Raw genomic sequence first — 25,432 nt, 5'->3', positions numbered from 1 at the left:
CTCCCAAATAGTCCTGGATGTAGTCAGCCATTGTTGTGGGCAGTGACTGACAGCTCAGACCACAGACATCAGCAGCAACACCAAAATTTCTTTTAAAAAGAAATTAAAAGGGGGTCGGGGAGTAGCAGCGGGTTAAGCGCAGGTGGAGCAAAGCGCAAGGACCCCAGTTCAAGGATCCCAGTTCGAGCTCCCGGCTCCCCACCTGCAGGGAAGTTGCTTCACAGGTGATGAAGCAAGTCTGCAGGTGTCTATCTTTCTCTCCCCCTCTCTGTCTTCCCCTCCTCTCTCCATTTCTCTTTGTCCTATCCAACAATGACAACATCAATAATACCTACAATAACAATAAAACAAGGGCAACAAAAGGGAAATAAAAGCAAAAATAAAGAAGAGTTAAAAAAAAAAAAGAAAAACAAACAAAAATAACAACACCTAGTTGCTCAATCAAGAGGGAAAGCAGCTAAAAGTTTTCCTCAGACAGTATTCTTTTTACAGATGTGGATACCCACACGCCTGCCCTGCATGGACCAAGTGCCTGGCTCTTAACAGGGATGAGGAAACAGTTCCCAGAAGATCCAGGAATGGTCTACAGATGAGGAACTATGCCTTCGTGTACTTGAAGATGAGAAGTTTGTGGACTGAATCATGTCTGCAACCTCTTCTGGGCTTGTAATTCAATCCTTCATGTTGAGTCTTTATTTCCCAAGAGTAAGAACAAATATAATTTCACCTCTACCCTCCATTTCTGAAATTGATCAGCCCTGTGTATACAACCATTTTGTGTCATGTCATGTTCCCTAAAACTCTATGATTAAGAATCTGAGCTGTAGGGGCTGGGTAGTGGTACACATGGTTGAGCACACATATTATAGTGCACAAGGACCAGGTTTTGAGACCCCAGTTCCTACCTGCAGGGGGAAAGCTTTGCAGGTGGTGAAGCAGGGCTTCAGGTGTCTCTCTGTCTCTCTCCCTGTCTATTTCCCCTCCTCAATTTCTGGCTGTCTTTAATAAATAAATAAATATAATAATAATAATAAAAAAGAATCTGAGTGTAGACAGAATCCTGGTTTGCTCTCTCCCCTACCCCACTCCTGTCAATATGATGATTTCAAGCAAGTTACCTAAATTTCCCTGTGCCTCTCACTTCTCTGTTTAGGTGTGAATAATCATAGAAGTCATCTATTTCAGGCACTGCTCTGAGAATTGAATGATACTTGTATTTGAGGTATTTGCAATACCACTGTCTTATAGAAAGCACCCAATAAATGTTATCTATTACAATTAATTATTATTCATATTGGCCAGGACTTCTAAGATCTTGGCATATTTTATGTAGCTGTTATTATAAATGTGTAACCCCTGTTCATGGCATCTTTATTCACAATAGCAAAAAACCAGGAAACAATCACAATGCCCTTCAAAAAAAAATGACAGGGTAAAAAAGCTATGGGGCATATAGTCAACAGAATATTATTCAGCATTGAAAAAAGGATGATGTTATGTCCTTTGGGATAAAGTGGATGGAAATGGAGAAGATGTGTAAAGCAAGTAAGGAAGTGAAGGACAACTATAGAATGGTTTCACTTAAATGAAAAATATAGAGATTTGGGTATATGAAAGTGAAAAAATATATATCAACCTATTTCCAAGACTGTGGGAGAACTACAATAGTTATCTATGGGGGTGAGGGATGGGGACCCAAAACCTTGGTAACAGGAGCGTAAATAAATAAATAAATAAATAAATAAATAAAAGCAAAAAAAAAATCTATAACAAACTTTTCTAGTTTATTTCTGTATTAACTTGCTGACTTTTTCACCACAGTCTCTATTTTATCTCTAGCCAGACTAGAATTTTTCAGATGCCTTGGTTTTGCTGTATCATGCCTACTGTGAACAGCTACCCCCACAACTTATCATCATTACTAAAACCTGTACCGCTGACAGCATAAACAACACTAGTGCCATAGCCACCACAAACAGCACCATTTCTACTGAAACCATCAATAAAGATACTACCACACCTCATCTCCACTCTCCCTTTAATCGACAACCGTCTATTAAAGAAAGCACTTTACATCCATAAGTTCCTCGTTCAACTTCTTATTTTGTTTTTGAAGGAACTGTTCTAGTATACATTTTTGTATTTATTTTTAAATAAGGCAGTTAAGCATAAACATATAGCTATGTAACTAGCCATTTGACATAAAGGCAATTGTACCATCTCTCTATACGTGTAAATTATTTTATCAGTAGAAAATAATGTTATACATTTCCAAATATCAAAATGGATAAGACATTTACTATTGGGGCATTTATCCAAAGGACATGCAGACACTAGTTAGCAGGGACACATGCACCACTATGTTCATAGCTGCATTAGTTACAATAGTCAAAGACTGGAAGCAGCCTGAATTCCCATCAACAGGTGATTGGCTAAAGAAGTTATGGGAAATATATCCCATGGAATACTACTCTGCAATTAAAAAAAACAGCATTGTGTCCTTTGGAACAAAATGGATAAAACTGGTGGTGATTATATTGAGCAAAATAAGTAAAGAGGAAAAAGAAAACAACAGAGTGTTTTCACTCATATGTGGAATCAGAGAACTCATACACATGAACTTGCAAAAAAAAAAAAATCCAGAACAGGATCAAACAGTTTCTAAGGCTTTGTAAGAACGATGGTGGTTATCTTTAGGAGCTGGGAGGGTGGGGACACAAAGCCTTGGTGGTGAGTGTGGTGTGGTAAGATCACATCTTGTGATCTTACAATCCTGTAATCCACCATTCATCACAAATAAAAAGTGGGAAAAATAAAATGCATGAGATATTAACTTCTCCCTATTTTTTGTTAATTGTATGTTTATAATCCCATGTAAGTTGCTTAAATTTTAGGAAGCTCTATTTCATCTTCTGGGAAATGGATATAGCAGTCTCTAAGCAATAAGCTTATGTAGGTTGTTTATAAGGTGAATAAAATGATAGATATGAAATTATATTGGCAAAAATCTGGCCCTTGTACAAATTGCAAATGTCAAACTATGTTCATTTAGGCAAATGTCCTATACAGCCTTTTCCCTGAACCACATGTGCTTTGAATGAGACTTAAACCACCTTTTTTTTTTGTTTTATTTTTTGCTTATGTTTGAGCAGAGGGCAAACTGTTTACCATAGAAAATCTGGAGCTGAGGGAATCCCCAGGGAACCCCAGGGTTCTCACATTATTAAGATAAGGCTTCAGGAAGTTGAAGAAACACCTTCAGGTAAATGGTCAAGAATGTCTCCAGTACTCAGTTTACACAGATTCACCTTTTAGTCCTATCTGGCATGAAGCTAGTCACTCCAGCTCTCCACCCTCTTCTCTTGCATAAAAGTTTCTGCCATGCTAACATGATGCCAACCTGACTTCTCTGGGCAGATGACCTCACCAATGTGTCCTGGAACTTCACATTCCCCAGAGCCCTATCCAACTAGGGAAAGATAGAAACAGGCTTCTCCAATGTCCATGTCCAGAAGCAACTACAGAAGCCAGACCTTCTACCTTCTGCACCCCATAAAGATCTTTCATCCATACTCCCAGAGGGATAAAGAACAGGGAAGCTTCCAGTGGAAGGGATTGGTCACAGAACTCTGGTGGTGGGAACTGTGTGGAATTGTGCCTTATCCCTCTAATCTCACAATTTTGTTATTATTATTAAATCACTAATAAAAAAATTAAAAAACATATTTATATAATCTACTTATGTAAAGGTGATTAAACTTAAACCATTACCTACTAAAGAAAGTTTCTGCCACTGGAGAACTGAATGCAATATTTAAATGCAACTCCATCTAGTGAATAAGACATTCATTAGAAAATAAATTGTTGTGAAATTTTAACTGACACCCTCTTCCATTGCCCTAGATACTAAGTGAAAGTTATAAAAACTATTTCAACAACACTTCTATTTCATTTCACTTGGAAAACAATTAGCTATAGTTCCTCACTATGGGCCCAAAACCCTTACCTTAGGTATCACCAGGATAGCTTCTAAAGCTCTTAACCAACTCCCAGCCAATTGCACATCATTCTGTCAGTGTGCTTGACTCAAAACCAGACATCACATAAAACAAACCCTCCAGTACTGTAGCATATTCACATTATATTATTTCCTTTTTTTTTTTTTTGCCTCCAGAGTTATCGCTTGGTCTTGGTGCCTACATTAAGAATCCATGGCTCCTGGAGGCCATTTTTTTCCATTTTATTAGATAGGACAGAGAGAAATTGAGAAGGAAAGAGAAGATAGAGAGGAAGAGAGACACCTGCAGACCTGCTTCACCACTTGTGAAGCATACCCCCTGCAGGTGGAGAACCAGGAGCTTGAACCTGGATCCTTATGCAGGTCCTTAGTACTATGTGTGTTTAACTGGGTGTACCATTGCCTGGCACCCGCATTATATTATTTCCTACTGCTTATCCATTTTCATTTTCACATTTTGCTTCATTATTACTAAGGACCCCTGGTGTTACTGTCCTCAGTATTAACTCACGTTCAGCCTTGCCCCCTCAGACTGGGACCACTTTCTTCCTGAGTCTTTATTCCCTGCAAAACTCCACCCTCCACCCATGCAAGCCCCAAATCAGTCACAGGCTTGTCTCCTTCTCTGAGTCTTGGTCTGTTACAGGCAGTGCCCCCACTCTAGGTCCAAAAATTGTCACCACTCAATTCAGCTGGCATCTTTGGGATTCATTTGAATCATTTTGTATTTCTCGGTCTACTCAGTCATTTCTGAAACTTCTCGAATAGAGACTTTGCAAGTATCAGGCTCAGAAACGTGTAACATTGGTTACACAATTAATCTGTCTGGTGGATTCTTCTATATGTAGTTAGACCTCATCCCTTGTTGAAACTACCATTGCTTTAAAAAAAATTAAAAATAACAAAATAAAATAAAAAAGAAATTACCATTGCTTTAACATTCATGACATTTTAATTCTTGAGGATTCTGTCACATTACCAAGACATCTAATTGTAATTCTTCTTATAGGCAACACTCACTCCTCTCTCTTCTCTCTCTCTCTCTCTCTCCCCTCCCTTCCTCCCTCAGAAAAAGAAAACAGTGAATGAGACAAATTTTTACTTTGTTATACACATGACCTGAATCCAAATTACAGACTAACTTATAGCTGTTCAGAAAATTATGTTGGGGTGGGGGGGGTGGGGTTGTATATTTACAAGGGGCCAAAATGACGATGGCAATCACAGATGTTGGCAGAATTGTCTTCAGTGTGGATGTAGTCCCCATCCTAATATGGCCTCCCTCTATGTTCAGCCTGGCCAGCAGACTTGATTACTTGGCTGATTATTTTGCAGCATCCTCTGCCACTAATGCTAACAGCAACAGAGTCAATATTTACTCAACAGCAAATGTGTGTTATATTAGGAAACGGGGGGAAAAACACAGAACAAACAATGCAACTCAATTCAAAGAAGTATGAATCACCCTCCTTAAGGTTATTATCTTTCTCTTGTCACAAGGAGGCAGAAGCTGGCTGCTCCTCCCTGTGGTACAGGCGCTCATGGGTACTGTGAGCTCCATCCTAGGATGATAGTGGTAGGTGAAAAGTCCGAATAATTGTCTCATATTAGTGTCTCCTTAGCAGCTCAGAACAATAGACCCAGAATAAGCACGGTGCCTCAGCCTGCTGTTTGAGAAGCTGAATACTTACTGAATGCAAAGCAATGCCAGCTTACTCTAGCACAGCCCTGGCTCTCAGTTGTACTGTTTGTCCCTATAGTGTCCATGTGCCAAGATGGCGGTGGCTAGGTATGGTTGGGTTTATTTCATGGCAGGCCAGGTTGGGGTGAGTGGACTCTTAGAGAGGCTAGAAACATTTGGGAATGAGATGCACGGTGAGAAATGGTTCCTGAAGATGGTCTACCAGGACCTTGACCCACTCTTTTTTTTTCCAACAGGGTTATCACTGGGGCTTGATATCTGTACAGTGACTCTAATGTTGCTGGTGATCTCACCCACCCCTTATTTTATTTATAGAGACATTGAGAAACAGAGAGAATTGAGGAGTAAAATAGAAAGAGGGAGACTTGTAGCACTGCTTAACCACTCATGAACCCCACCCCTGCAAGTGTGTGTGTGTGTGTGTGTGTGTGTGTGTGTGTGTGTGTGTGTGTGTGTTGAGCCCAGGCCCTTACACACAGTAAAATGTGTGCTCCTACATCCTGATCCCATGACAGCTCTCAGGGCAGGGGAACACCTCCTTTCTTCACATTCCTTCCCTCTCATGCTCCTGATACCCTGGCTGTATATTTCTCTCCCCTGCCTTCTCCTACCCCTTCCTGGAAATTGCATTGCACGCACAAGCACCTCCACCTCTGACTTTGACTGTTTCCGTGCTTCTTCCAGGTATGGTTTGGAGCCTTTAGGTCATAGTCTAGGTATGCCCCAATTCTGTCCCCACCAGACAGGACTACCATATGTTCCAGGACAGGTTCCTGAGATCTCTGCATTCCTAGTGCCTGGCACATGCTCAGCCCATACTGGACAGTCATCAGATATATGGTGACAGGGTGAACCAGGTTCTCTGAATGGAACAGCTGCCATCAGTCCCAATGTCAACATTCCTCTGAGCAACAGGTTCATTTATGTTTTTCTAGGATCTCTCTGCAGTGGCCAGTTTTCCAGAGAAAGGGTCTGTTGTGTCATCTGTCCCAAAACCCCTTCTGTTGCATGTCCTACTACCACTGCTCCATGGAAAGCAGACCACTCCACTAGCAATCCCTGTGCCTGTAGCTGTGGAGCCTAACCTAGGCCTCAACCATTGCTCTACATCCAGGTATCAGTCAGATTCCAACCCTCACTGTGGACATGGGGATCCTCTGACCAAGGTTGTTCCCAGTGGCTGCCAGGCACCCTCTTTCCACTCAACCCTGAGAACCGTTACTGAGATCTCTTTAGTAGTGGTGTAGACACATGCACCCCAGCACCCAGCTGGTGATCAATCTTCTCAAATGCCTTTTTTTTTTCTTAATAAGAAAATAAAGGACCTTCTGTTAGAGTCAGGATATGAGAGTATGGGTAGAGAGCAGAGTCATCATCTTGAGGGGCCAATGGTGAAGCTACTAAGACTGCAGGCCCAGCAAGGACTTCCAGACATGTGGCTACAGAGTAGGAACCATTTCAGGTCACTCACCTGATAAACTACAAAAAGCAACCAAAAATAACCTGAAAACGCAACAAAAAGACTAGTGAGATTTCTTCAGAAACTCTGTAACCACAGGTGAGTGTAAACACATGTGGCCAGTGGGTGGAAAGGGGCAAGGAAGAAATTCTTGGAACCCAAGAAGCTGTTCTTAGTGATGACTAGCTCCAAACTGGGGGGCGAAGCAGCAGAATACAGCAGTAGGTGGTGGGAGAGTAGGTCTGGGTGCTTAACCTGTGAAATCAGGGGCAACAGAACATTGGACTGCACACATGAACTCATTAGTCATTAAATGAAAATTCTGGCTATAGCTAAAACCCCCTGGTTGGCTCGGTGCCACAGCCAGCTAGAGAAATAAATCCCACCCAAATTCCAGGCAACATAGCAAGGGATTACCAGCTGCCATGTTTCATCTCAGGGGCTGACTTAAAGCATAAACAACTGTTTAAAAAAATAATCACATCAAAACTCACCAATTTACAACTGTGACTTCTTAAGTAACTCACTTAGCCACAAGTAGATCCAGGCAAGTGCAAACAGTGGATTGAAAAGGAGTGAGGGAGGGATTCTCCAAGCTTCAAGAAGCCTAGCTCAACATCAGCAGGCACCATGTTACTGATTCAGTCATTTATTTTTCTCTTCAGTTTGAACACAAGAGAGCCAACCTGTCATCATCCAAAGGCAGCATTAGAATAACAGCTCCTGAGATATACCAAAAGGTATAGGAATCAGCAGGCCAGATGCCACCTCATACCATACCTGAACATCAGCACCTAGGACATAAATGTAAAAAAAAATACCAAATAGAATGGTAAACTAAAAAGAACTGTTGCATAAATGAACCAGGACAGAAATCCAGAAAAATATTCCAACAAACCAGAAGCAAATAAGAACGAGGAAAGCATTCAAACATTAGTGAATGCAATAATCACAGAAGTGAGAATAGATTTTGATAGCAATATTGTTGGAAATGGGAAAACAACAAATGAGGCTCTGAGAGAAAACAGAAACTATCTCAAGGTAATTAGAGAGCTAAAAGCTGAAATAGCTTAGTTAAGAACCTAACTAGCTGAACAGGCTAACTGTTACTGTTCAGTAACTGAATGTGTTAACAAATTACCTAAACTAAGGAATGGAACTGAGAGGATCAAGAGAAGAACAACTGAAAGAGAAAACATAATTAACAAGATTGAGGATGAATTAAAGAAAACTAATAAAGAAGTAAGTAAACTAAAAAAAATATTAAAAGACACTGAAAACAACAAAAGAGACATATGGGATGACCTTTAAAAAAGTAACTATTGGCTTGCTATAGGGAGTAACAGAAGAAGGGGGAAGAATACTACAGGATATAATAGGAAAAACTTCCCCACTCTATAAACAGCACAACAGACATTGTTGTTTTAACCGGGCTGCTCCACGGGCGGGTAACAGAGACAACCAGAGACACACGGCTGAGCTGAAAACGCAGTTTAATCTTTATTCATAAGCAGGCCAACATGTGCTCTCCTGTCTTTCTCCTCCCACGGCAGACAGAGCTGGACTCTCTCAGTCTGCAGGGGTTCCCAGGGTGGGGAGAAGAGGGCCCGCGAAACTAGCAGGGGCCATACCACAATCTCCCAGAGGTGGGGGGGGGGGGGTGAGACCAAAACCAATGTGAAGCATAGCAACAGACATAAAGTTCAAGAAACTTAGAAAGTCCCAAGTAGAATTGACCCAGCCATACAGACACATCATACTTAGATTTGACAGGAATAAGGATAATGAAAAGATCTGAAGGCTGCCAGAGAAAAGCAGAGAGTCACATACAGAAGAAAACCCATAAGATTATCAGTAGATTTCTCCATGCAAACTCTAGAAGCCAGAAGAAAATAGCAAATTATACATCAAGTACTCAATGAGTAAGATTTTCAGCAAGGAATACTGTATCCTGCTAGACTGTCATTCAGACTAGATGGAGGGATCAAAAACTTCGCATACATTGGTGGGGTCTTCAGTCCAGGGAAGCCTGGCCAGCATCCTGATGGCATCTGGAACCTGGTGGCTGAAAAGAGAGTTAATATACAAAGTCAAACAAATTGTTGAGCAATCATGGACCCAAAGGTTGGAATAGTGGAGAGGAAGTGTTAGGGGGGTACTCACTGCAAACTCTAGTATACTTCTGCTTTCAGGTATATATTTTGCACTAGTTTATGGATACGTGTGAACATATGCTCTCTCTCACAGAACCTGGTCTATATAGGTTTTGGGACTTTATTAGAAAGTGAACCACTCTGCTTCCCCAGAGACCCACCCTACTAGGGAAAGAGAGAGGCAGACTGGGAGTACGGACAGACCAGTCAACGCCCATGTTCAGCGGGGAAGCAATTACAGAAGCCAGAACGTCCACCTTCTGCAACCCACAACGACCCTGGGTCCATGCTCCCAGAGGGATAGAGAATGGGAAAGCTATCAGGGGAGGGGATGGGAAATGGAGATTGGGTGGTGGGAATTGTGTGGAGTTGTGCCCCTCCTAACCTATGGTTTTGTTAATTTATCCTTTCTTAAATAAAAAATAAATTAAAAAATTAAAAAAGACAAAAAAAAAACTTCGCAAACAAGCAAAAGCTGAAGGCAACAACTATTACAAAACCTGCTCTGCAAGAAATTCTAAAAGATCTCCTGTAAACAATAACATCACTAAAAACATGCTATAATATCAAAACATTCGGAAAAGTTTAGAATAATGGCATTGAAACATCTTAAATTCATAATATCAATAAATGTCAATGACCTGAACTTGCTCACTAAAAGACATAGAGAAGGAAGATGGATGAGAAAACAAAACCCAATCATACGTTGTCTGCAACATAGCCACCTAACTCAGCAGGACAAATACAGACTCAAAATGAGATGATGGAAAACTATCATACAAGCTAACAGATGACCAAAAAAAGGCAGAAGTAGCTATTCTCATATCTGATACAATAGATTTTAAAATAAATAAAGTAACAAAAGATAAGGATAGACATTACATAATACTCAGAGGATCAATAAACCAAGAAGACTTAATTATTAACATCTATGCACCCAGTGAGGGGCCATCTGAATACATCAAACATTCAATGAAAGATTTATGAAAATAAGCTGGGGTAAGTGTTTTGCAGAAAACTGAGACATTTTACACATGTGCCAACAACTGTATTTACTATAACCATTATTCAACTGCCCACCTACCTCCCCCCAAAAAGATTATAGGCCCAGGTGCTTGAAGAAGTTCTCCAGATTGCACAAATTCAAGTGCAAGTTCTCCAGGTCTCTGACAGCAATTTCCCTCTCCTTGCTTTAAAACTAGACTGGTAATAGTATCCAAAGGACACTTTGACCCTGGGAGCAGTAGTTAAGTGGCTTTTGTTGTTGCTCACATCCAACTCTTACATCAGATCCCTCACCTGAGGACCATTATAACACTACCAGAGAGCATAGCAACTCCACTTGGTGTAAGGCCCACCAACCCGAGTATGTTGACTCAGCTATACCATCAGACTTTGAAGAGAGGAGACAGGGAGCCTCTTGCCTGGAGAATTGGGAAGTTCTCTCTGTTGCCTCTGCCTGATTCCCAGTCTCTAAAATGTTTTTTTATTTATTTGCTTTTTAATTCTGCAGAGACATTCTGTAGGTTTCTCTGTTTTTCACTTTCTTCTTAAGTAACATAATGTTTAGTCACCAGGCAGCCTACTATCACCATCCCTGTGCCATTCTTGAATCTAGTCTCAAAGGACACAAGAATCCCCTCCACTGGGGGAGACCCTTGACAATAATGGAAGCACTGCCTCCCAGTAACTATTGCCTGTTCTCCATCTCCTCATTCCCCAGGGTCCTGCTCAGCTGTTAGTGACCAGGTCTGATTCTGATTCCCACATCAGGTGCTAAGAAGAGACATGCAAGCTTTTTTTTTCTAAAGTCCACTTCCTTATCACAAGGAATCCTTGAGTATAAACTCTCCCGCCCTTTTCCATGCTGCTGAAGTATATTTCAAATTGCGCATTTATAAATATCACTTCTCTTGCCACTTCCAGATTAAAAACAAAAAAAGAAAAATCCTAGTTTATGTAAAAACAAGGAAATCCTTTCAAAACCAGAATACAGACTACTCTTTGAAATCTTTGCACACAGAGCATTTTATTACCTTGTCATTTTCAATCTCACCTTTCTGGAAGACATTCAGGGTTTATCACTACCACCACATCACCCCTCCCACAAGAGGGTTTTCTCAACATAGAAGTTTCCCCTTGGAAAAGATATCAGTTCACAGAACACTTCCCCATCATTCCCTAGGTTAGAACACAGAAATTGTAAAAATATTGTTATCATTTTTTAATGTGGAAAATGTCACTTTTCTGTTGGCTATTGAGTAGCCGTGGCATAGTATCTAAGGACTGAGATGGAGAAATCCACACCTCTGTCCTAGAGAATCATCCATAGTGCCACCTGCTGCGGTAGGGAGAAAGCCACTGGAGATGGGTGTGAGAGTTCATGTCTACCTGTCAGATCCCTTGAACTCATGCCTCCATTCTCACCAAACAACAGACTTTCACCCTCCCACTCAGAATTCTTCCCCCAAGGTTGATTTTTACAATCTCTGTGTGCAAAAGTGGTCTCTTGCTGAACTCAAATCCAATTTTTCTCTGTCCCAAGAAAAATAACCAGTCATTAGCCTCCTCATAACTCTCAAGAAAGATAACCAACCTCAAGAAAGATAACTGGTCAGAATAACAGTAGTAACTATCAGTTCATTATAAAATCAGGGAAGAGCCAGTCTGATGGTGTAAATATAGTTCAACCTGTAGAGAGACGATCTGGAAAAGGTGAGAAACCTTGCTGTCCAGAGGGTCACTAGTTCCAGTGGAAGACCTCTAGGCAGCAGGGCATGTGGGAGAAGAGCCAGTAGAAATCTGAACTGCATTTTCTTGTGCCCAATCATCAGCATATACAGCTCTTGTGCACCAGGCTTGGGGAGTAACACTACTGGGAACAGCTATCACTTTTATAGTCCTACAGTATACAAGATACTGTGCTTCATTTCCATTTAATTATTCAAGGCACTTGCTAACTCCATTTTTATATTGGGAAACCAAGACACCATAAAAAGTGATGTTTGGTACATCTTGAGGTGACTTTAGGTAGCTATCCAACTTCACCGTCTACAAATGAAAGCAGAGTCATTCTACTCCTGCTTGATTCTGAGGAAGTCAACAAATCAAGAGCGCTGTAAGGTTCCATCATTCTCAGAGAGTCTCTCTAAGCAGGTCTTCTCCCAAAGAACAAATGACCTTTCTGAAGCAGATGCATGCGAATCTGAAAAATTTGGTTCCATATGTATTCCTATAAACCATGTCAAACATCCTTTGTATTGGAGGCAAGTCCAGGCACAGAAGCAAGTTAGAAATAGAACACTTATCTCTCCCTTGAATTTTAAATATGCAAAAAAGGTTAGATAAATGCTTGTTCTCTTAGTAGCTCTGAAATTGGTCCCAGAGTCACTGGACATGTCTAAATACATAGGTTAATGGCAACAATATGTATAATAACATGGGTAGGATTGACCAGGATACACTGTGAATATGTCCTTGCTCATCTTGCTGTCCCTACGGATAGTGATCTCAGTGGAGGGAGTTGCATGCTGAAATGAGTAAATAATAAAAATCAACAAATGTAAGATGCAGCAAATAAATAAATGCATGTAGCAGCACCTGAAGACACTCCCATGTATGTCACATTTGTAGATTCTATGCTAAGCAAATCTCAAAAATGGAATTATACAAATGCTAAAGAACAAATTGACTTCAGTTTAATTGTCTAAATTTCATTTTCCCCAGCAGAACAGCTTCAGAGAGAAGGACCCAGAACCACCTGGTGATTGATTGCCTGCTGGGCCAATCGGAGCTCCTATTTCCCCCCAAATTGATGGTCCCAGCCCCACAGCAATAGTGCAGTTTTTCATTATATGAAATGGAAAAGTGATTTAATAATTCTTTCTGTCTTACATTGCTTTAAAGAATTTCAGACAGTTAAAAATTGCATGGATTTTTCCACCATCTGTGTGAGAGTGGGGAAAAAATTGCTGGTTTTGTTTTTCCTGTTTTTAATATGAGCCAGATGAAAAAAAAAAGCTTGTTTCCCTAAAAACTACAGGTCAAGTACTGTAGGGGCTTGAGATGCTCTGTAAGTTATCATATTATCTTTCTTCCTTGACAGGACACCATTAGATGGTGTATCATTTCAACATTTATTATCTTTCATGTCCTTTTATCTTCACACTAGGGTTTCTTTTAAAATTCCGATCTGTGCATTTGGTTTCATTATACAGCACTGTCTTTTAGCAAACCAGTTTCTGAATGGCTTTCAATATTTTTCAGCTTCACATTTGTCATATCAGCCTGAAATAGTGCCCTAGTTATGTCTGTTTTAGCTTGTTAGAAATAAACCTAGCCAGGGAATGAACTGTTGGGATCTCACACCTTTAAAGGTAAGCATTACACATCCTGGAGAAATGGAAATCACTTAGTGAGGAAATACTACTATTGCAGAAAATAAAACAGAAATGTTGAAAACAAATGTAGCAACTAGTGCTCGTTTTTAGAATATCATCAATTATTTTAACATATGGAAACGTTCTGTAGACTTGGATAGTTTTCTCCTAGAGCCCAAGCAGGGATATGTCCTGGATCAAAACGTAGGGTGCCCTAACCAAATGCCAAGTGATCCCCAGTTTTCCTTTATTTTTAGAGTAAGTAAGATAAAGAGTTTCTAGATGAATATTTAGAGAATAAAAGCGGTAGGGGAGAAACTTTCGGCTCACTTCATTTCATTGAAAACAGGACATTGTGTTTGCTTGATTACCAGTAGCCTTCTGAAGTAACTTGACTCTGTCTTAGGATATTCTGAGGACTTTCTCCAATGCTATCTGGATGTCTTTATTTCTCCAGTAGCTTTACTAAGCTAAAAAGATTTGCATTACAGGAAATTTGAAGGATTTTTGGAGAAGTGTTTACTAGTCTCTGTTGAAATGTTGTCAATTAGAGTTACATGAAGCATAACAGATTGGTCAGACTGGGAGGTGTCATGCCAGTAGAACCAGACACCAATCAGAGAAGTCATCTTAAACATGAATTCTATAAGTCATCATTTTTTTCTCATCATACAAAAAGAGTTGCCTTTGAACTTCACTTACTCACTCATTCACTCACCCAGATGACAAGACAGACTTGGCACCTGTTAGCAAAACAAGAAAATTCAGGTTACATATTTATTTGACCAAAGATAGAATTATACAGTGATATTATGCAGCAGAGTTCAATGGAGATTTTTTAGAAAAATAAAATTTAGAACAAATCCTGATTGAAGGAATTGGATATAAACAGGTGAACAAAATTCTAAGGGGTAACAATCTTGGATGAGGAATGCCAAAGGAATGAAGTTAAAGGTACTCTGGGGAGTTGGGCGGTAGTGCAATGGGTTAAGCGCAGGTGGCGCAAAGTTCAAGGACCGGCATAAGGATCCTGGTTCAAGCCTCCAGCTCGCCACCTGCAGGGGAGTTGCTTCACAAGTGGTGAAGCAGGTCTGCAGGTGTCTATCTTTCTCTCCCCCTCTGTCTTTCTCTCCCCCTCTCTCAATTTCTCTCTGTCCTATCCAACAACAACATCAATCATAACTACAGCAATAAACAACAAGGGCAACAAAAAAGAATAAATAAAAATAATAAAAAGGGTACTCTGAAATGATGTCAAATAAAGTTGTTCTCTAGAGCTGCCATAATAAATTTCAAAAAATTGGGTGTCTTATAACAAAGAAAATATATTTTCTTATAGTTTTGGAAACTACAGTTCAATACCTAGATGATGTTACTAGAGTCCCTAAGAGATGTAGGGAAAAAAACCTCCCCTATTTCTTCCAGTTTCTACCAGTTGCTGACAGTACTGGGTATCCCACGCATCACTCCAGTCTCTACTTTGTTACATCAACTTCTTCTCTTTAAGTAGAGAAGAGTCTCTATATCTCTATATCTTTGTGCCTCTTCCTTTAATATCAAACATTGATTGAGGGCACATACTTGTCTATTGCATGACCTCACCCTAGGCTATACAAATTCTGTAAGATTCTGTTTCCAAATTAGGTCACATTCTGAGCTTTTTTTTTTTTTTTTTTTTTTGTGCATTTGGAGAAGACAAGTCTAGCTCAGATTTTAATCATGATCTCAGAGACATTCATAAGTTTTCTCCACTCCCAAGGGTGCTTTCAACACACAGCCTCTCTAAAATACCCCTTCTGTGGTCTTCTTTAATTTTATAGTACTCTTTGGTCAACAAATTTCTAAATTTGGAACAATAGTCTTATCTTGGATCTAACACTGTCTTTGCCTCTAAAGTAGACTGAGTTTCCTCCTTTGATAATCTAACCTCCAAAGAACTTTGATTTGTAACTACTACCAAGTAGGTTAAAGGAGAATCTATGATGAGTGTTACATATGTTCCTTGAACTATATACTGGTCAACAGAAAATATTTTCTTCTTTATATTTTATTTTTTATTAGTGATTTAATATTGATTTACAAAATTGTGAGGGGTATAGTTGTAATAGGGGTATGATTCCATATAGTTCCCACCACCAGATGGGATATCCCATCCCTTCCATTGGAAAATTCCTTATTGTTTATGCCTCTGGGATTATGGACCAAAATTCTTTTTTGGGGTGCAGAAAAAAATTCTGTGGCTAAAACCCTCCCCTAGGGTACTTTGCTTTGGTGCAATACACCATTCCTAGTCCAATTATCACTCTGTGTTTATGATTTCTTCCCTTGTTTCTTCAGATCCACATGTGAGATTATCCAGTATTTTTCCTTCTTCTGGCTTACTTCACTTTAATATAATTCCTTCAAATCCCATCTAAGGAGATGCTTTCATCATTTATTACAACTCAGTACTATCCCATTCTGTATATTTACCACAACTTTCTTATCCACTCATCTGAAAGTGCATAACGATTGTTCATACATTATGGCAGCCAGAAATATTGGAATATTAGAAGAATGAAGGATATGTCCAAAGGGAGAGGGACAGATTAAAGAAGATTCTCTATGGAATTTAATTTGAACTGATTCTAAAAAGTTTAATATGAGCCTGTCAGACCCAAACACAGACATGCACAAGCACAAGCACATGCACATGTTATAGAGAGGAAGTTGTGCGCCAAAAATTGAACAGAGGAAACTCCTGGGAGAAAGTTTAAAGATGAGAGGAAAAACTCATTTACTTTTTCTCTAATTATTTGCTATTTTTTTTCACAAATGGCCTTGAAAATGCTACTTCTCCAGGGAAATTTCTTTGTTATTCAATATAAAAATTGTTTACATCACAATACTCCAATAAATAGTTTATGGGAAGTGAAGTTTAGACATTATGGTTTCTGACACCATAGTTTCTAGTTAAAGAATATCATTGGAGACAATTCTGAATTCGTTTGAAAAAAGAAAAAAAAAACTAATGTATTTTGCTCTACTTCTACCAAGCTAGAGATATGAAGAGGCAAGTCATCTATGACATTTGAGTCTGTTATGAACGTGTGCTATTTCCATGAGCTTTAATACACTAGTATAAGCAACATTTACTTTTAAGATGTTTTTGTGCTATTGCCTCTTATTAAGTATAATTTGAGTGCAAATTAACCATGGATTACTTTAAAGTTATAAAATGTCTTTAGAAATAGTACAAAAATTAAAAAAGAAAACTGTAGAGAATGAGTCCTTGGCCTCCAATTATACTACCTATTCTTTTTAAAAATTAATTTATTTATTTATTTTAAAAAGGAGACATTAACAAAACCATAGGGTAGGAGGGGTACAACTTCACACAATTCCATCCACCAGATCTCTATATCCCATCCCCTCCCCTGATAGCTTTCCCATTCTCTGTCCCTCTGGGAATATGGACCCAAGGTCATTCTGGGTTGCAGAAGGTGGAAGGTCTGGCTTCTGTAATTGCTTCCCCGCTGAACATGGGTGTTGACTGGTCGATCCATACTCCCAGCCTGCCTCTCTCTTTCCCTAGTAGGGTGGGGCTCTGGGGAAGCTGAGCTCCAGGACACACCGGTGAGGTCCTCTGTCCAGGGAAGTCTGGTCGGCATCATGCTGGCATCTGGAATCTGGTGGCTGAAAAGAGAGTTAACATACAAAGCCAAACAAATTGTTGAACAATCATGGACCTAAAGGCTGGAATAATGCAGATGAAGTGTTGGGGGTACTCACTGCAGACTATTGTGTACTTTTGCTTTCAGGTTTACATTTTGCCCTAGTTTATTATACTACCTATTCTTAAAAGCCGTGTCTTCTTTCTTTGGTAAGTACAATAACTGTTCCCTGTATTTGTGGACAGAGTGTACTTATTTACTTTCAAACTACTCTTATTACTTACATTAACATCATTGCTAAATTAATATATTTTCCTATTAGTGAAAAAAATATCAGGAGGTAAATGTAACACAGCTTTTCTTACAGAAATAATGGAAATATTTCCTTCATTCAATAGCAAAGACAGAATTTTGTAAAAACAAGAACTGAGTAGTGATGCACTTGATTAAGTACACATGTTATAATGCTCAAGGACCCAAGTTGGATCCCCTGGTCCCCAACTACAGGGGGACAGCTTTGTGTGTTGTGAAGCAATGGAGAGTCTGTGACTCTCCATCTCTTTCTCTCTTTCTCTCCCATTCCCCTCTCAATTTCTGTCTGTCTCTTTTCAGCAAATAAAGACATTTTTTTAAAAATTAAAGAATTTGGTAAAAAAAAAATCAAGGTGCCAAATAAAGTCTGGATGCAAAAATCACAGACCAACTCAAATTAAGGACACACTTACTATGTACTCTCTGCATCAGAATTTCATTTGATTTGTCTCTCCCAAGTGAGGGAAATTCACCTGTATGTTATCCTTGTCATTCCTCAGGACAATGTTATTCATTTAGAACCTTCTTGCTTACAAAACCTCTACTATCTTTTGTCCAGTCTCTTCTACCCCACCCAGCTGAACTGAATATACTTCTCTCCCTATGGAAGAAAGAAACAAGGTAGACACACTTAAATGCTCAGCTATAAAAGTAGAAGAGGAAAAACAATGACTCTTCAGGAACTGGTACTGCTTAGCTTGTACATGTACATATAGAAAATTATAACTACATTTGTACATCACTTGATTTGTTTACCATGTGAGATCCTCTTTAACCTAATTCCACGGTTTCAGTCCACCCCAGCCCACATCTTATCCTCACACTTGACCTCTTGTCCAGTGAGGTCTTTCTACTCACCCAACAACACTCTAGTTCTCGCTCTCCTTAGGTGCTGCCTGCCTCTTCCTTCACCCTTTTATCTGAAAATTCAAGTCATCAAGGATGTTTCCCTTTTCTGCAGTACCTTTGCACTTGCATATTATGAATATAAATGTACCCTTCTATTGTTCTACAAGGGTGTTGTGTTGACTCCCTAATTAAATCTAATGAAGGTTCACATTCACATTCCAGTGTGCCCAGCCCAGTGGTTAGCACACAGTGAGTGTTCTGTTGTTCTGAGAGGTGATACTAAGAGTCTTGTGCATAAGTCATTATTTTCTACTATACTAGTGATTAGTCATGCAACTTCCATATAATCCTACAGGATGCTGTTAAATGCAATACTAAAAGGAGGCTTAAAAACAACTAATGTGGGTCTTTGATATTTCATCTATCTTTGAATGCCATGATGCCAGTAAATAATTTGCTATTAAAATGTACAGATGGGAGTATCTTCTAAAACTCATTCAGTCATACACCCCTCTCCTATTCCTCCCTTTCCAGGTCTTCCTCTACATAGTCCATTCAAAAATTGTATTTCAGAACTGTGTGTATTGCATCAAAGTAAATGACTCTGGGGTTGGGGCAAGTGTTCAGGTCCTGGAACATGATGGAGGAGGAGGACCTACACGGGGGGGGGGGGGGGGATTAGAATGTTAGGTGGAAAACTGAGAAATGTTACACATGTACCAGTAGGGGAAAAATGTACTTCAAGATTTCATCAGCTTCTACAGTCTTTGTAGTTGAAGTCTAATGTCCCACCAGAGCCATCACCACACACACACACACACACACACACACACACACACACACACACACACACAGTTCCTCTTAGGCTAGTAGAGAGGAAAACTTTATCATTCCATAAATGTTCAAGGATTTGGTTTTTACATACATATACTTAGCAATATCATAGGAGGAAAGAGCTGAAGCAAATAATTCATATAAGGAACAGTGGAAAATATTCCACCACGACACACTTGTTCTGGAAAAGTCGAAATCAGAATATTTGAGCTCATCTAGAGAGGAACGTCGCTAGGGGCAATGACCTGAAATCAAGCAGAGGAAATGTGGTGCTGAGCAGGAAATTTCCCAGATGGCCTGTTACACCAGGCCTGACAGCCCCAAGGAGCTGGTGGAAGCTTGTGTCATTAAAAAGTGTTCACAGTTACATGCTGCCAATGGGAATAATCCCACTTTTCTGGGATTAAAGAAGGTCTTTGAGGGCTGACAGTCTCAAATTCTTCATTTTCCAGGTAAGAACACTGGGACCCAGAAAAGAAAGATCATCTTTTCAGGGTCACAGAGGTAAACTTGAACCTAATTCTATGCACTAACTCCATGTCCTCACTTTGAATTTTCTGGTGAAATTAGTCATTCCCCAAATGGGCCCCAGGTCACTATCAAAACTTAGTCCCTGTGTCCACAGATGACAGGCCTATCATGTCAACCCTTCAGCTCCAGTACTCTAGTGAGACCATTCCTAGCTCATAGGACTCTTTAATTCCATTTTGGGTGATGCATTTCCTAACAAAGCCTCAACACTTATATATGAACTAGGGCCCAAGAGACAGAGCACATGTACACATGTAGTCATACGTTAGAGGAAAATATATACCTTAAAGCAGAAGTACGCTACAGTTTTCAGTGACCCAATAAGTGCAGCAAGCAAATAGAAAGACCTAAAAAAAGACACCATAAAGTATTTAATAAAATACATGTGTATTAAGTTCCAACTTAGACCTAGATACTCTCCTCACCTACTTCCTATTTCACTTCCCTCAATCACTCCAAGGCTAACCTTGTCAAAGTAAGGACTACAAAAGCTGGATAAGGGCAAGAGACCAGCATACTTTAATGATGACTCTTTTGCTTATTGCCAGGCCATGTCATCTCCAGTGGCCCTAGTTAGGGAATTCTTGTATTCCCACACAGGTGTGATGGGCCTAGACCTCTAACAAATCCCTCTCTCCACTGTCTCTGGTCATCTCCATCAGGAACAACATAATTGACCCTTTTGTGGGCCCCTATGGGACCTTGCCCTCAATGTGGATCGACAATGGTAGGGACTGCCCCATTCTTGGAAGGGAGGTTGGACCAAAATCCCCTACCACTCAAGGAAGATGTGTCTGGCAATGGATGCAGCCTAGAATGTTCCTAGCTCTGACCACAGAATGTGAGCTCAGACCTACAGGGATGCAGAGGTTACACAGGCTCCTGCACTGAATATAGGCCTCAGATCAAATTGATGGGATTTATATATTTTATATACTTTATGGCATTTATATACTTTTCCCATATTTGGGAGCTTCTCTCTTCCCTGATCCAGCTTTCTAGTCCTTTTTCCAACCCTGACACCATCTCCTCAGATAATACCTTTGGCCCACCTGCATGTTAGCTATCAGGCTCAGGCAAAAATTAGTAAAGTTGTGGTCTCTTGGAATAAACCTAAAATAGATCTACTTTTGTCATAATGGAGACCCCAAATCTTATTGGCTATATTCTTGCCTTTAGTTTCCTGATTATTAAACAATTTGTTCTTCTTTATAATCTCAGTGCTTTTACAGACACCAAGTTGCAGATACTACCATGACGCCAACCTGACTTTATTGGACAAATGACCTCACCAATATACCCTAGAAAACTGTTTCTCTGGAGCCCTGAGATTTGGGTAAAATAGAGACAGGCTGCGAGTATGGATCGACCTGCCAACATCCGTGTGCAGCAGAGAAGCACTTACAGAAGCAGACCTTCCACCTTCTGCACCCTATAAAGATCCTGGGTCCGTGCTCCCAGAGAGATAAAGAATAGGAAAGCTTCTAGTGGGTGGGGATGGGATATAGAACTCTGGTGGTAGGAGATGTGTGGAATGTTACCTCCTCTTATCTTATGGTATTGCTGATATTTTTCTATTTTTTATTTTATAAATAAATTATAGTCCTATCACATTTGCTGCCCAGGAAACACATAGCACATTTAACTGTTCCCTTACTTTTGAAAACATTTTCTCTGATCCAGAATATAGTTCACAGGGCCAGTTGGTGGTGCAACTGGTAAAGCAAGTTGTAATGAGCAAGGATCTGTGTTTGAGCCACTCATCCCCATGTGCAGGGGGGGAAGCTTTAAGAATGGTAAAGCAGGGCTGTAGGTGTCTCTCTGTCTCTCTCCCTATCTCCTCCTTCTCTCTCAATTTCTGAATGTCTCTATGCAATAAATAAAGATAATTTTTAAAAAAACAGAATAGCATTCACTGGGTGGGGCGCCTGCCTTTTCATCATCTGGCTCAAGGCTGAGTGTAGCACCAGGGGAAACTCTGGTGCTATGGAGTCTTTCTTCAGTTTCTCTTTCTAAGCAAAATAAAAAGAATGAAAAAGTTGACTTGAATAGTGAAATTGCATGTGTAGACGCTAGGGCAAAAAGGAGGAAAGTAAAAAAAAAAAACCCTTCCTTAGGCTGCCATAATTGAAGCAACTAGATTTCCTCATGATTCTCTAAGAACTTCCTCCTACTTGCCTTTGGTAGGGATTCTCCCAAGACTCAGCTCAGCCCTTCTGTCTCCCTCACTTCCTCCCTATGCAGTTCTATCCTCTGCCACCTCCACAGTGTTCTCAAGAAGCTACCCCCATCCCACCACTTTTGCCTCACTGCAGGACTTGGGATTCTTAGCCAGTTCCTCCTGCAACCCCGTGTGGGCATCATGGGAATCTCAAAGTTGACATGGTACAAGCTGAACACCTCTATCCTTTATTATTATTATTATAGATTTAATAATGATTGACAAGACTGTAGGATAAGAGGAGTACAATTCCCACCAACAGAGTCCTGTATCCTATCCCCTCCATGGGAAGCTTTCATCTTTTTTAATCCCTTTGGGAGCATAAACCCAGGATTATTATGGGGTGCAGAAGGTGGAAAGTCTGGCTTCTATTAATTGCTTCTCTGCTGGACATGGGCTTTGGTAGATCAACCCATGCTCCTAGCCTGTTTCTATCTTTCCTCAGTGGGGCAGGGGTTTAGAGAGATGGGGTTCCAGGGCACATTGGTGAGGTCGTCTGCCCAAGGAAGTCAGGTTGGCATCATGATAGCATCTGGAACTTGGTGGCTGAAAAAGCATTAAGATACAAAGTAAAACAAATTGTTTAGTAATCAGGAATCTGAAAGTAAGACTATAGCCGATGAGATTTGGGGTCTCCATTTTGGAAAGGGGCTTGAACCCGGGTCCTGGCACATTGTACTATGTGCATTTAACCTGGACTGCCACCACCTGGTTTCCCTCCAGGATGACTTAGAGACAAAAAGGCAGAGGAAAAAAAAATGAAAGATAGCACAGCACCAAAGTTTCAATGACCAGGCTCAAACCTAGGCCACACACATTATAAAGTAGAGCATTACGCAAGTGAGTTATTTTGCAGACACAGAATCTACTTTCTTAATTCCATTACTCTACCTCCTTTGTGACAGCAGTGCCCTCTCCACATCATCCACTCTGCCCCCTGTGTTTCTCCAGTAGGCCTGCTTCTTTCCATCTCATTGGCATTATCCTGATCTACCTTCCTGCTACCTACCCCAGATTCTGCTTACTTACCATACAGCTGCCACCCCTGTATACACACTGTATACACAAATGAATACGCACACATATGCCACAAGCATCCCCTAATGACAGAAAGGTCTTCTTAAAGAAACCATAGGGCCTGTGTGGTAGTACTAAGTGCAAGGATCTGGGTTTGAGTCCCCAGCTCCCCCCACCTGCAGGAGTGAAGCTTCACAAGTGGTGAAGCAGGTCTGCAGGTGTCTTTCTCTCTCCCCTTCTTTGTCTCTCCCACCCCTCTCAATTTCTCTGTCTTATTCAATTGAAAGAATTGGGGGGGAGGCTAAATGGCTGCCAGGAGCAATGGATTCCTGCAATAACCCTATAAGGAAAGAAAGAAAGAAAGAAAGAAAGAAAGAAAGAAAGAAAGAAAGAGAGAAAGAGAGAGAGAGAGAGAAAGAAAGAAAGAAAGAAAGAAAGAAAGAAAGAAAGAAAGAAAGAAAGAAAATATAAGCCTGATAATCCCTGTTAAGAGCCTTCCTTTGGAGCCAGGAGGTGGTGGTTCAAGCTCCTGGTCCCCACCCAAATTGGGAAAGCTCCACGAGTGGAGAAGCAGGGCTTTAAGTCTCTCTCTCTCTCTCTCTCTCTCTCTCTCTCTCTCTCTCTCCCTCTCCCTCCATCCCCTTTCAATTTCTCTCTATAAATAAATAAATAAATAAAATAAAAATATCCTCCCTTTATTTTCCCTTAGGATAAATAAATCCCAGATGTTGTGTTGTCTGGCTTCTGCTGACCTCTTCAACTTCATCTTTAGAACACCCTCTTCACTCTCCTCAGAACTTATCTTCCTTTAAAGCCCTTAGGGGTTTTGTGTGTTTTTTGTTTGTCTTTGCATTTTCCCAAGGTCTTTCCTGTCTTGAGGGTTTTATATGTGCCCATCATCACTCAGATTCCAATTTAGAATCACCATCTGGTAGCAGCCATCTCTGGCCCTCCCAAAAGTCTGGGAGTCTGGATCATTTACTTCTCCTGTGCCCTCATTTCCTCCAAGCCATGTAAAATGCTGCATATGATGCTTCCTCGCCCTCTCTAGACTCCAAGCTCTGAGAGGAGAGGGGTCATGTGCCCTAGTTTTTGCTGTCTGAGGTCGAGCACAGAGCCACAGGTCAAGTCAAAGGCATTATTGAAACACCCACCAACCAACCTAAGTGCTGCATTTAGACCTAGCCACAGTTGCTTTTCTTGTCTTCCTCCCGGGTCTCCTTTTAAGATGGTCAGATGGATAATGGAGGAGACTGATGATGGATTCTAAGAATATATCTTTTTAAATTTTTTATTGGTGATTTAATGATTATTAACAAGATTTTAACATCATGGAGGGTATAAAACCCTACAGTTCCCACCACCAGAGTTCTGTGTCCCATTCCCTCCATTGGAAGCTTTCCTATTCTTTATCCCACTCTGAGAGTATGGACCAAAATTCTTCATGGGATACAGAAGGTGGAAGATCTGACTTCTGTAATTGCTTCTCCACTGGACATGGATGTTGGCAGGTGGATCCAACATAACCTCAGCCTGTTTCTATCTTTCCTAGTGGGGCAGGGTGAGAAGACATTTTATTCATGCCCTCAGTCAGTGTTGGATTTGGCTTGGGGTCATGTACAGTGACCACCTGGCCCTGAGAAGCTGTCCTCTGGAAAGGTGGACATTCAGCGAACAGTACACACCAAGTTCTCGCAGTTTGCAGATGCTCACAGCTAATGGGTGATTCTAGCAGAACAGAAAATGCATTTTCTGCCCAAGAAGAACTCAGAGTTCTCAGGTGAGTTGCAGGGGCAGGGGTCATCTGAGCAATAGTGTACCCAGTAGAGCACACGTGTTATCAGAGGCAAAGACCCAAGTTCAAGTCCCTGGTACCCACTTGAAAGTGGGGGAGCTTCATGAGCATTGGAGCTGAGCTAAAGTTGTCTCTCCTTTTTTTCTGCCTCTTTTCCTCTATCTCTCACTGAGTCTCACCTCTATTTATAAAGAAAAGGAGAATTAAAGAAAAAAGGGTGAGGGGCCAGATGATGGTGCACTAAGTTAAGTGCACATATCACCATATGCAAGGAACCAGGTTCAAGTCCCTGGTCCCAACCTTCAGGGGGAAGCTTTACAAGTGGTGGAGCAGGGCTGTAGGTGTCTGTCTCTCTTCCTCTCTATTGCCCCCTCCCATCTCAATTTCTCTCTGTCCTGTCAAGTTGAAAAGCAGGAAGGAAGGAAGGAAGGAAGGAAGGAAGGAAGGAAGGAAGGAAGGAAGGAAGGAAGGGAGGGAGGGAGGGGGGGGGAAGGAGGGAGGAAAAAAGG

The sequence above is a fragment of the Erinaceus europaeus genome, chromosome 18 (assembly GCF_950295315.1).
Source record: "Erinaceus europaeus chromosome 18, mEriEur2.1, whole genome shotgun sequence".
Taxonomy (NCBI): Eukaryota; Metazoa; Chordata; class Mammalia; order Eulipotyphla; family Erinaceidae; genus Erinaceus; species Erinaceus europaeus.
The sequence above is the reverse complement of the archived record's forward strand: the minus strand, read 5'-3'. Positions refer to the sequence as shown.